The sequence below is a fragment of the Gopherus evgoodei genome, chromosome 11 (assembly GCF_007399415.2).
Source record: "Gopherus evgoodei ecotype Sinaloan lineage chromosome 11, rGopEvg1_v1.p, whole genome shotgun sequence".
NCBI classification, from domain to species: Eukaryota; Metazoa; Chordata; order Testudines; family Testudinidae; genus Gopherus; species Gopherus evgoodei.
In genome coordinates, this window is record NC_044332.1 from 80235391 (window position 1) to 80248139 (window position 12749).

Below are 12749 nucleotides of genomic sequence, written 5' to 3' on the forward strand. Positions count from 1 at the left end.
GGGGCATCTGGCACTGGCCACTGTCAGCAGGCAGGACACGGGGCTGGATGGACCTTTGGTCTGACCCAGTGTGACGATGGTGCCCGTGGGAGCCGGCTGAGGTCACTCAGTCAGGGTGAACTGCAAACACAACAGGGAAGACAGACCCCAAACGCTGGTGGATCTTCCAATACTCCGATTTACCAACCAGCACAGAACAGCTTCTCTAGCACCTCACTGGTTCCTCAGAATCCAAACCCCGCAGTTCCCTTCCAGTGCCCAGCCTCAGGCCTCCGGCCAGACACACACAGCAGAGATGCTGATGATCACTGAAAATCCTATTTCATCGTATAACAGAAAAGGTTCTTCCAATCCCCAAGGATCAGCCACATACCCAGGTCCAATGATAACTTAGATCTTACCCCAAATACACGTTACAGCCAGTTCTTATTAACTAACATTTATTAAGAAAGAAAAGAGAGAGAGAGAGTTGGTTGAAAGATCAATCTACAGACAGACTTGAATTCAATTCTTGAGGTTCAGACACAGCAGAGATGAGCTTGTAGTTGCCAAAAGTCCTTTCAGAAATAGTCCAGAGGTAACAGTCCAATGTCCTTATTCAGGGTGGCTCCAGTCAGTGACTGGGGATCTCAGTCCTTGTGGCTTAAGGTTTCCCCCTCTTGAAACCCAAAGCAGATCTGAGAAACTCCCAGGGTCGCTAAGCTCTGGGACAGGTGCCCAAGGGAGGCTGTGGGATCCCGGCACTGGACGGTTTGAAGGTCAGGCTGGACACACCCCTGTCCGGCTGGGTTATGGTGACTTCGCCCTGCCCCAGCACCAGGGGATGGACGTGATGATCTCTCGGGGGCCCCCCCCCCCCAGCCCCTCGTTGCCAGGAAGCTGTGAGATCCTGCGCTCGCCGCGGGGCCTGCTCGCCCTGCACACAAGAGCTCTGGATGTGGCCACCGCTTGGGGCCAGCACACGGACGGGCAGCCCCCTGCTGAGCTGTGGGGCGGGGGGGACAGACTGTGGAACAAGGGACACGGTGCTGCTGGTGAGCAGGGGCCCAGCTGAGCCACCTCGGCCACTGGCTGGAGACCAAAGAACCAGGTGATGGAAACCACTGGCACCTTCCAGCTTAACAGCACCCAGCGCAGCTCTGCCCAGCCGCCCCGGGGGCGTAGCGTGCTGGTGCCCCGAGCAGCTTGTCTCCCAGGCAGAAACTCACACAGATAAGAATGGGGGGGTGGGTGGGGAGGAGGGAATAGAGGGATTGGAGAATGTGGGAACTTTCTGCGATATTTTAATGAAAAAGGTGACTCAGTTTCCCCACTCACTCTGTACTGTGGGGGTTAATTTCTCCTCTGGGACGGGACTGAGTAGGAGTCGCGTAGGCAGCTGGCAGGGCCGGGTTGCTACAAATGAACTATCTAGAATGGGCTCCATGTGGCTGGAGCTGTGTGGGCGAGACCGTGAGGACCTGGGTCCAGGCATTAGTTGGTCACGCCCACAGGACTCAGGGCTAAGAACTTGGCTGCCCACTGCTAGATTCTGTGGACTTTGGGCCAGAGGGGCAGGGGATGCCGCTGGCTGGAGCTCACAGGAGCTCAGCTTTTCCCTGCTATCCTGAGCCCTGAAATCCTGGCTTGCAGGTGACTAATCGGGGTTGGTTTCTGGGACAGGCTGTGCTGCGTCGCTGTGACGCCGGGCATGACGCTGCCAGGTTTGACAGCGATGCAGCGAGAGCAATAAAACATTGGGCCAGTGGTGGGGAGGATTCTCCAGCAGGGTTCAGACAGGAATCAACGCAGGGCAGGTCTCACCTGGGCTACCCAGACTAGGTGACCAAATGATCCCTGCTGGCCCTAGGCTCGAGTGGACTAAGCCAGCAGACGGCACGCTGCCCCGCCCCGAGCACCGGCTTCGGATGCCCACTGGCCGGAAGGCCCTTGGGTCTGACCCATGCTGGCCAATCGGACGTTCTCACGAGCTGCAGGAGGGCGTGGGGAGACTTTCCCCCCTGCTGCAGCTCTACATGTGATGGGACAGTGACAGGGTCCTGCAATGGACGTGGCATGTTCTCTTCCCCGCCTGAAGCCAGAGGGGTTTCCTGAGAGCCCAAGGGGAGGGTGAAGCAAGGGAAGATCCGAGCCCTCGACCAGCACAAGCTCCAGACACTGCAAAGAAAATCTAGGAGCCAAAGGACCCGGAGAGAAGAAATTTGTCACTTGCCTGGACACCAGCGCTGGGAGCCGGCGAGCAAACAGCGAATTGGAATAGCAGAAGTGAATGTTTCTGTTCTGTGTTTGGGGGAAAAGAGATCATGTAGTCTCGTGGTGTGGTGATAACACTCTTCCCATCCCACTCGTGTCTCTGGAGGACGTTAAACACCAGCTACCAACGTCAGACACTTTTAAATCGGGCTCAAGAGCGCTTGCATTGAAGAGTTTTGCAAGCGCTGGCTGAGGAACTCGCAGGCCCGTTAATGTGGATTTTCAATAAGCTTTGGAGCACTGGGGACTTCCCAGAGACTGGAAGGTAGCGAATGTTGGGCCAGTTTTTAAAAAGGGGAAATGGGTGACCTGCAAAATTACAGGCCTGTCTCCCTGAAATTGATCTCGGGCAAGATAATGGAGCAGCTGATACAGGACTCAGTTAATACAGAATTAAAAGTGTGTAGTTGTGGCGAACTGGGAAAGTTCTTAATGTTTTCTCTGAATACTGTGTTGGTGCCTCAGTGTCCCCATGTCAGTTCTTAAGTCTCTGGCAGAGCCAAGGGCCAGTGCCCCTAAATGCCTGGCACTCTGTCTCCTAGCAACTGATGGCCTGGGCCCCTCCTCTGCAAAGGTGCCAGCTGAAGGTGTTGGAGACAAAGGGATCAGGTGACCTCCTGGCCCGGGAAAGGAGCTGAGCAGAGAGGAGGGGCTGGGAGGGGTTGTGAGTCTGAAGCTGGCTGGGGTCGAGGAGTGAGGGCAGACCTGGGGGTCTGGCTCACTGGCCCCAGAATGGACCCAGCCGAGGGGTCCGGTTCACTGTATCTACAAGCTCTGTTTTAGACCCTGTTCCTGTCATCGAATAAACCTCTGTGTTACTGGCTGGCTGAGAGTCACGTCTGACTGCAAAGTGGGGGTGCAGGACCCGGTGGCTTCCCCAGGACCCCGCTGGGGTGGACTCGCTGTGGGAAGCACACGGAGGGGCAGAGGGTGCTGAATGCTCCAAGGAGAGACCCAGGAGGTGAAGCCATGTGAGCTTCTTGCCCTGAACAAGTCTGCTCCAAGGGAGAGGAGGCTCCCCAAAGTCCTGCCTGGCTTTGTGGGGAGCAGTTCCAGAGCATCGCCCGGAGACTCCGTGACAGTAGTATCATTAATGCCAGTCACCAGGGGTTTATGGAAAATAGAGCCTCTCAAATTAACTTGATATCTTTTTTTGAAGTGATTCCGAGTTGGGGTGATAAAGGTGACAGTGTTGTACTTAGACTTCTGTACGGCATCTGACTTGATACTGCACAACATTTTGATTAGAAAACTAGAACGGTATAAAATTAACATGGCTCATTAATGGATTAAAAACTGGCTAACTGATAGGTCTCACAATGTAACTGTAAATGTGGAAGTGTCATTGAGTGGGTATATTTCCAGTGGGATCCCACAGGGACTGGTTCTTGGCCCCATGGTATTTGTCCTTTTTAGCAATGACCTGCAAATATGACACACAAATTCAGAGCATTTGGGATTGGTCTATAAACTGGGTGCAAGCAAACAATATGGGTTTAATATGGCCAAATGTAAATGTCTACAATTAGGAACACAGACTATAGGCCACACTCACAGGATGGGGGACTGTCTCCTGGAAAACATGAGCTGGAACTGGAGAGGCTGAGGAGCAGCGGGCCCCGGGCTGCAGTGAGGGAGGGGGGGCCCAGGACTGCGCAGAGCTTTGATAAGTGCATCCTGGCTCAGCGTAAGGAGGGGGAGGACATGGATGACTCCTAGATGCCTTTGAGACAGCCTGCGAGCTGCACCAGGTAGATCCTGCGGACAGGCTCCGGGTTCTCACCCCCTTACTGGACCCCAAGGCCGTGGCATTGTACCGCCAGCTGGGAGAGGAGGAGAAAGGGAACTACGAACTCTTCAAGCAGGCCCTGCTGTGCGAGTTTGGGCTGACCCCCGAGATGTACCGGGAGAGGTTCTGGAGTCAGTATAAAACCCCTGAGGTCTCATATCTGCAGCTAGCCATCTGCGTGGAGGGATATGCCAGCAAGTGGGCAGATGAGGCCCAGACGAAGGGGGACCTGGTTAAACTGCTGGTACTGGAGCAACTGTATGAGCGGTGCCCATCCGACCTGAGGCTGTGGTTGAGGGACCAAAAGCCAGAGAACCCACGACATGCAGGGCGGCTGGCTGATGAGTTTGTGAAGTGCCAGTCGGGGGTGGCAGGGAGGAGTCCCAAAGGAACAGGCCCACCATGACGCAGAGAGAGAGTCATCCTGGGACCTCCCGTAGGGAAAACGTGGAGAACCCCCTTGTGATGGAGTAGGGGCTGTCTGTGTGGGGAGTGGGAGAGCAGGGGAGGACTTTAGGGGATGGACGATACCGGAGCCTGTAACCTGAGCTAGGTAAGGGAGGGGAAAGGTCAACACCTTTGCCCGAGAAGGGGGGCAAAGGAAGGGGGTGGCAGGAGGGAAGCAGTTTGAGTTTGGGCTTGGGGCTGTGTGGGCAGAATTCAGGGTATCCTAGCTAGGATCCAAGCACCCTGAAAGCCCAGAAGGACTCGGTGGAGGGGTCCTGACTGTGCCTGCAAGCTCTGCTGTAACCTGTGTTCCTGTTGTCCAATAAACCTTCTGTTTTACTGGCTGGCCGAGAGTCACTGTTGGTCCCAGGAAGAGGGGTGCAGGGCCGGACTCCCCAACACTCCGTGACAGCTGGTGGCAGCGGTGGGAGATACTGCACCCCGTGAACGACGCTTCCTGCAGTAAGTGACTGGGGAGCAGTAAAACGAAGGGGTGATTAACCCCTGGGAGTGTGTGCCCAGTGAGAAGCTCTTTGCAGTAACAGGGTCCCCCGGGGGATTGCAGGAGCAGTCCCAGGGGCGGAGGAGTCTGCAGCTCGACCCTGGCAGAGAGGTGGTGACCTCACGAAGGGCTGGTGCACTAGGGGCCCCCCTGGAAACCGTGGGGAGCGGCGAGCACCCCGGCCTGTGAGTGGTCGGCAGGAAGATGTATGCCAAGCGGCGCAAGTGTGACCTGCTGGAGCTGTGCAAGCAGAGGGGGCTGCGCCCGGGGAGATGCACCAAGGACCAGCTGATTGCCCAGCTGGAGCAGGGAGACCACATGAATGAACGGAGCCCTGTCTCTGAGGGAAGCAGCCGGGCAGATGCAGCGCAGGCACCAGTGTCTGTCCCCGCTGGGAGTGGTCAGCCGGCGGACGAGGGCTTCCCGAGACCCCCCCTTCCTAGGCCTAGGGGAAGGGCGGGGAGGAGCCCAGTGTATACCGAGGGCACCGTGACACCCCCGGCCAGCAGGGGATCTGCCCAGCGAAGCTCACCCCCCAGCAGGGGATCCTCCCGGCAACGCTCGGCATCCGTGGAGCGGACGCGGCTGGAATATGAAAGGGAACTGAGACAGGAGGAGCTCGAGTTAAAGAGGCAAAAGCTGGAGGAGAAGGCGAAACAGCGTAAACATGAGCTGGAGCTGGCCCGGCTGGCGAGCAGTGGGGCCCCGGCTGCGGTGAGTGAGGGGGGACCCAAGCCTACAAAGAGCTTTGATAAGCACTTGCTGCCCCGGCGTAAGGAGGGGGAGGACATAGATACCTTCCTGACGGCCTTTGAGAATGCGTGCGAGCTGCACAGGGTTGACCCTGCAGACAGGATCGCAGTTCTCACCCCCTTACTGGACTCCACAGCCGTGGAGGTGTACAGCCGACTGAAAGGGGCGGAGGCAGGGGACTACGAACTGTTCAAACAGGCCCTGCTCCGCGAGTTTGGGCTGACTCCTGAGATGTACCGGAAAAAGTTCCGGAGCCAGCGTAAAACCCGTGAGGTCACATACCTACAACTGGTCAACCGGGCGCAGGGGTATGCCCGCAAGTGGACGGCTGGGGCCCAAAGTAAAGAGGACCTGCTTGACCTATTCATACTGGAGCACCTGTACGAGCAGTGCTCGTCCGACCTGAGGCTGTGGTTGATGGACCAGAAGCCGGAGAACCCACAGCACACAGGCCAGCTGGCCGACCAATTTGTGGACAGTCGGGCAGGGGATGGCCGGGAGGAGTCTCGAAGGAGCAGGCCTGCCTCAACGCAGAGAGTGAGTCATCATGGGACCTCCCAAAGGGGGCCTATGGAGAACCCACCCAAAAGAGGAACATCCAGTGGCAGGTCCCTCCGACCCACTCAAGGGGACCCACGAGATATGGGCTGCTATCGCTGTGGCCAACGAGGTCACATACGGGCCCAGTGCCCCAAGCTCAGGGACAGACCAAGCAGACCCAACCCGCAGAGGGTGGACTGGGTAAAAACCCAATCGGAGGAGGGGCTACATTCCCAGGAAAGGGGGGCTGGCAACATACCACCTGTGGATGCTCCAGGCTCTGGGGTTTTGGTTTACCGGGTGGGCGCGGGGCTGCCCCTCGGAAGGAGTGCATTGTTTCCCTGGAAGTGGATGGGAGGAAGGTCACTGGGTACTGGGACACGGGCACAGAGGTGACGCTGGCCCGGCCCGAGGTGATGGCCTCAGATCGGATGGTGCCCGACACCTACCTGACCATGATGGGCGTGGGCGGGACCCCATTCAAGGTGCCCGTGGCAAGGGTACACCTGAAATGGGGGGCCCAGGAGGGCCCCAAGGATGTGGGGGTACACCGATATTTGCCCACTGACGTGTTAATGGGAGGGGACCTCGAGGACTGGCCCAGTAACACCCAGAGTGCCCTGGTCGTGACTCGTAGTCAGAGTCGGCAAAGGGCACTGCACCCCGACAACGGGGAAGGTACTCGACCCAAGGTGCAGGACCCTAACCCAGGGAGCGGGGAACGCCCAGGGGCACGGTGCAGAGAGGCTGCGGCCTCAGACCCAGGCAGCAAGAGAGAGCCGGTCCCCATTCCTGTCCCAGCTGCTGAGTTCCAGGCCGAGTTGCAGAAAGATCCCTCCTTGCGGAAGCACAGGGACCGGGCTGACCTTAGTGCGGTACAGACCATGAGGAGAGGTTGCAAGGAGAGGTTCCTGTGGGAGAAGGGGTTCCTGTACCGAGAATGGGCTCCCCCAGGGGAAGTAGAGTCATGGGGGATCAGGAGGCAGCTGGTGGTTCCCCAGAAGTTTCGTCACAAGCTGCTGTACCTGGCCCATGACATCCCTCTCGCAGGGCACCAGGGAATCTGGTGCACCAGGCAGAGGCTGCTACAGAACTTTTACTGGCCTGGGGTCTTTACCCATGTCCGACAGTACTGCCAATCCTGTGACCCCTGCCAGAGGGTGGGGAAGGCCCGGGACAAGGGGAAAGCGGCTTTAAGGTCTTTACCCATCATAGAAGAACCTTTCCAGAAGGTGGCCATGGACATAGTGGGACCCCTCAGCAAGATGACCCGGTCAGGGAAGAAATACATCCTGGTGGTGCTGGATTTTGCCACTCGCTACCCCGAGGCAGTGGCCTTGTCCTCTATCGAAGCAGACACAGTGGCAGATGCGCTGCTGACAATTTTCAGCCGGGTGGGGTTCCCCAAGGAGGTCTTAACGGACCAGGGGTCCAACTTCATGTCGGCCCTGCTCCGGTCCTAATGGCAGAAATGTGGGGTCCAGCACAACTGGGCCTCAGCGTATCACCCCCAGTCCAACGGGCTGGTGGAAAGGTTCAACGGGACGCTGAAGATGATGCTAAAAACATTTATGAACCAGCACTCGCAGGATTGGGACAAGTACTTACCTCACCTGCTGTTCGCGTACAGGGAGGTACCCCAGGAATCTACTGGGTTTTCGCCTTTCGAACTGTTGTATGGAAGGCGGGTAAGGGGTCCCCTAGACCTGATGAGGGACGAATGGGAGGGGAAGGCCGCTCCCGAGGGAGAGTCAGTGGTGGAGTATGTCCTGACCTTCCGGGAAAGACTGGCCGAGCTCATGGGCCTGGCCAGGGAGAATCTGGCCCGAGCCCAGAGGAAGCAGAAGGTCTGGTATGACCGCACGGCACGGGCCTGTGCCTTCTCCACCGGGGATCAGGTGATGGTTCTCATCCCCGTGAGGAGAAACAAACTCCAGGCCGCCTGGGAAGGGCCCTTCAAGGTTATCAAGCAACTGAATGAGGTAAACTATGTGGTGAAGCTGTCAAACCGGGCACATCACCGTCGGGTGTACCAGGTGAACATGATGAAAACATACTATGACAAGGGGAATGTGGTGTTGGCCGTGTGTGGACATTGGGAGGGGCAGGGAGATGACCCCTTAGTAGATCTATTCCCTGGGACCAAAGCGGGTTCCCCCCTGGAGGCGATTCCCCTCTCTGATCAGCTGACCCCGGGCCAGCACGCTGAGATCAGGGGGGTGCTGCATCTGTACCGACAGCTGTTTTCCAACCAGCCTGGACGCACTAATTTGACTGTCCACCGGGTGCAGACTGGGTCACATCCCCCTATAAGATGCTCCCCTTTTCGGGTCACTGGTAAAACTGCCCAGGACCTAGAAAGAGAGGTCAGGGACATGCTGGCTTTGGGGGTGATCCAGCCGTCTTCCAGCCCTTGGGCCTCACCAGTGGTGCTAGTCCCCAAGAAGGATGGGTCAATCCGGTTCTGTGTGGACTATCGAAAGCTCAATGCCATCACCGTATCTGATGCCTACCCCATGCCCAGGCCTGACGAGCTCCTAGACAAGCTGGGAGGTGCTCGGTACCTCACCACTATGGATCTTATAAAGGGCTGCTGGCAAGTGCCGCTGGACGCAGATGCCAGGCTGAAATCGGCCTTTATCACCCCTCTGGGGCTCTATGAGTTTCTGACCCTGCCCTTCGGCCTCAAGGGAGCGCCGGCCACCTTCCAGCGCCTGGTGGATCAGCTACTGAGGGGGATGGAGAGTTTTGCCGTGGCGTATATTGACGACATCTGCGTCTTCAGCCAGACCTGGGAGGACCACATGTCCCAGGTTAAACAAGTCCTGGACCGACTCCGGAAGGCTGGGTTAACAGTAAAGGCTGAGAAGTGCAAGGTGGGGATGGCTGAAGTATCTTACCTGGACCATCGGGTGGGGAGCGGCTGCCTGAAGCCGGAACCAGCCAAGGTGGAGGTGATCAGAGACTGGCCTGCTCCCCAAACCAAAAAGCAGGTCCAGGCCTTTATTGGGATGGCGGGGTACTATCGAAGGTTCGTGCCCCACTTTAGTGCCATAGCCGGCCCCATCACTGAACTGTGCAAAAAGGGGAAGCCAGACAAGGTGATCTGGACTGAGCAGTGCCAGGAGGCTTTCCGGGCGCTGAAGGAGGCTCTGGTTAGTGGCCCAGTTCTGGCAAACCCAGATTTTGACAAACCCTTTATGGTGTTCACCGATGCCTCAGACATGGGACTGGGGGCAGTGTTAATGCAGGAGGATGAAAATGGGGAGAGACACCCCATTGTGTACCTGAGTAAGAAGCTGCTTCCCCGGGAACAAAGCTACGCGGCCATCGAGAAGGAATGCCTGGCCATGGTGTGGGCCCTTAAGAAGCTAGAGCCATATCTCTTTGGGCGACACTTCACCGTGTACACCGACCACTCTCCCCTGACCTGGCTGCACCAGATGAAAGGAGCCAACGCCAAGCTCCTGAGGTGGAGCCTGCTCCTGCAGGACTATGACATGGACGTGGTCCATGTGAAGGGAAGTGCCAACCTGACAGCGGACGCGTTGTCCCGGAGAGGGGACCCTGAACTTCCCCAGGTCACAGGGCAGAGTGACCCCGCTTAGTTCAGTCTCGAAGGGGGGAGAGATGTGATGGAGTAGGGACTGTCTGTGTGGGGAGTGGGAGAGCAGGGGAGGACTTTAGGGGATGGACGATGCCAGGGCCTGTAACCTGAGCTAGGTAAGGGAGGGGAAAGGTCAACACCTTTGCCCGGGAAGGGGACAAAGGAAGGGGGTGGCAGGAGGGAAGCAGTTGGAGTTTGGGCTTGGGGCTGGATGGGCGGAATTCAGGGGATCCTAGCTAGGATCCAAGCACCCTGAAAGCCCAGAAGGACTCGGTGGAGGGGTCCTGACTGTGCCTGCAAGCTCTGCTGTAACCGGTGTTCCTGTTGTCCAATAAACCTTCTGTTTTACTGGCTGGCTGAGAGTCACTGTGGGTCCCAGGAAGAGGGGTGCAGGACCGGACTCCCCCACACTCCGTGACACCCCTCCCAAGGGGGACATCCAGCATCAGGGCCAACCGACCAGTTCGAGGGGACCAATGGGACATGAGCTGCTATCAATGTGGCCAGAGGGGCCACATACAGTCCCAGTGCCCCAGGCTCAGGGACAGACCGAGCAGACTGGACCCACAGAGGGTTAACTGGGTAGTGGCCCAGCTGGACGAGGGGCAGGCTTCCCAGGAAAGGGGGGCTGGCAGCTTATCAACTGTTCAGGAGGGAGGAGGGCCCAGGCCACCTCCTCCGCAGAGCTGGATGCTCCGGACATCAGGTTTTCCGTTTACAGGGTGGGCGCGGGGCTGTCCCTGCGGAGCGAGTGCCTTGTTCCCCCGGAGGTGGATGGGAGGAAAGTCTATGGATACTGGGACACGGGCGCTGAGGTGACACTGGCCCGGCCCAAGGTGGTGGCCTCAGATCAGGTGGTTCTTCTTCGAGATGTGTTGCTCATATCCATTCCAGTTAGGTGTACGCGCCGCGCGTGCACATTCGTCGGAAAACTTTTACCCTAGCAACTCAGTGGGCCGGCAGGTCGCCCCCTAGAGTGGCGCCACCATGGCGCTCCATATATACTCCTGCCGGCCCGCCCGCTCCTCAGTTCCTTCTTACCGCCCGTGTCGGTCGTTGGAACAGTGGAGCGCGGCTTAGCTGACCTCCACTTCCCTAGCTACTCGTTTTCTCGTATATAATTATGCAGTTATAACACTTTTATATATATATTTGTATGGTTATACGTGTTTTCTTTGCTAACATGGTTAGTTTAGTTAGCGGGGTTCAGGAAGTAGCCCCTTCCATGAGCCCAGTGCCGGAGCCATGCATGGCTCACCGGGTTTTAAAAGGGGCCCGGCTTGCCAGAAGCCGCGGCCGAAGAGAGATCTACATGACTCCTGTTTGAAGTGCCTCAGGGAATCACACTTGACAGATAAGTGCCCCATTTGCAAGGCTTTTAAGCCGAGAACAAAAGGTGCGGGACTTTCACTTACCCCTCCACCTTGGGCACCGAGCGATGTTCAAGCGGCGGGCAGAAGCGCCTCCTCGGCACCGGACCCCGCCGTTACTACCAAGGCCTTTCGGCACCGACCGTCGCCGGCACCGATGTCGACTCGGCACCGCTCCCTTCTTCCGAGGTCGAGAGAGCCTACGATTCCTGCTGGTGCCTGGCGGCTCCCCGGCACGCGCCGTGGTTGAGCCCCCTGCTCCCGCTGCTTCCGTGCCACCTGCATCGCAGCCAGAGAGCTCGCCTAAGTTGCGTTATCCGGCACCGTCACCTGCAGAGGCACCGATGTCTTCGGCTCCGTCGATTCCAGTCCCCCAGGACCATGGAATCCGGTGCCTGGCAGCTCCCCGGCTCGCGCCGTGGTAGAGCTTACTGCTCCTGCTGCTTCTGTGCCAGCTGCACCACAGCTAGAGAGCTCGTCTAAGATGGCTCGCCCGGCACCGACGACGTCGGCACCGTCGATCCCGGTCCCACGAGGGCCGTAGAATCCGGTGCCTGACGGCTCCCCGGCGCGCGCCGTGGTTGAGCTACTGCTCCTGCTGCTTCCGTGCCAGCGGCACCGCAGCCAGAGAGCTCGTCTAAGTCGGATCGCCCGGCGCCGACACCTGCTACGGCACCGATGACGTCGTCACCGTCGATCCCGGTCCCACAAGGGCCGTAGAATCCGGTGCCTGACGGCTCCCCGGCACGCGCCGTGGTTGAGCGTATTGCTCCTGCTGCTTCCGTGCCAGCGGCACCGCAGCCAGAGGGCTCGTCTAAGTCGGATCGCCCGGCACCGGCACCTGCTGCGGCACCGATGACGTCGGCACCGTCGATCCCGGTCCCGCAAGGGCCGTAGAATCCGGTGCCTGACGGCTCCCCGGCACGCGCCGTGGTTGAGCTACTGCTCCTGCTGCTTCCGTGCCAACGGCACCGCAGCCAGAGAGCTCATCTGCGTCGGATCGCCCGGCACCGACACCAGCTGCGGCACCGATGACGTCGGCACCGTCGATCCCCGGTCCCGCACGGGCCGTAGAATCCGGTGCCTGACGGCTCCCCGGCACGCGCCGTGGTCGAGCTAATGCTCCGGCTGCTTCCGTGCCAACGGCACCGCAGCCAGAGGGCTAGTCTAAGTCGGATCGCCCGGCACCGACACCTGCTGCGGCACCGATGACGCCGGCACCGTCGATCCCGGTCCCGCAAGGGCCGTAGAATCCGGTGCCTGACAGCTCCCCAGTACGCACTGTGGTTGAGCCTGCTGTTCCCTTCACGCCGGAGATGTTACCAACGGCGAGGGCTCTCAGTGCCATGACAGAGTCAGTGCTGCCTGTCCCGGGCACTGCCGGTACGGGTAATACAGTCTCTTCAGGGGACTGTCCCCTGTCAGCACAGCAGAGCGGCACCGTTCATGATCACGGTCCCGCAGACACTCCAAGTCCTGTCGGCACGC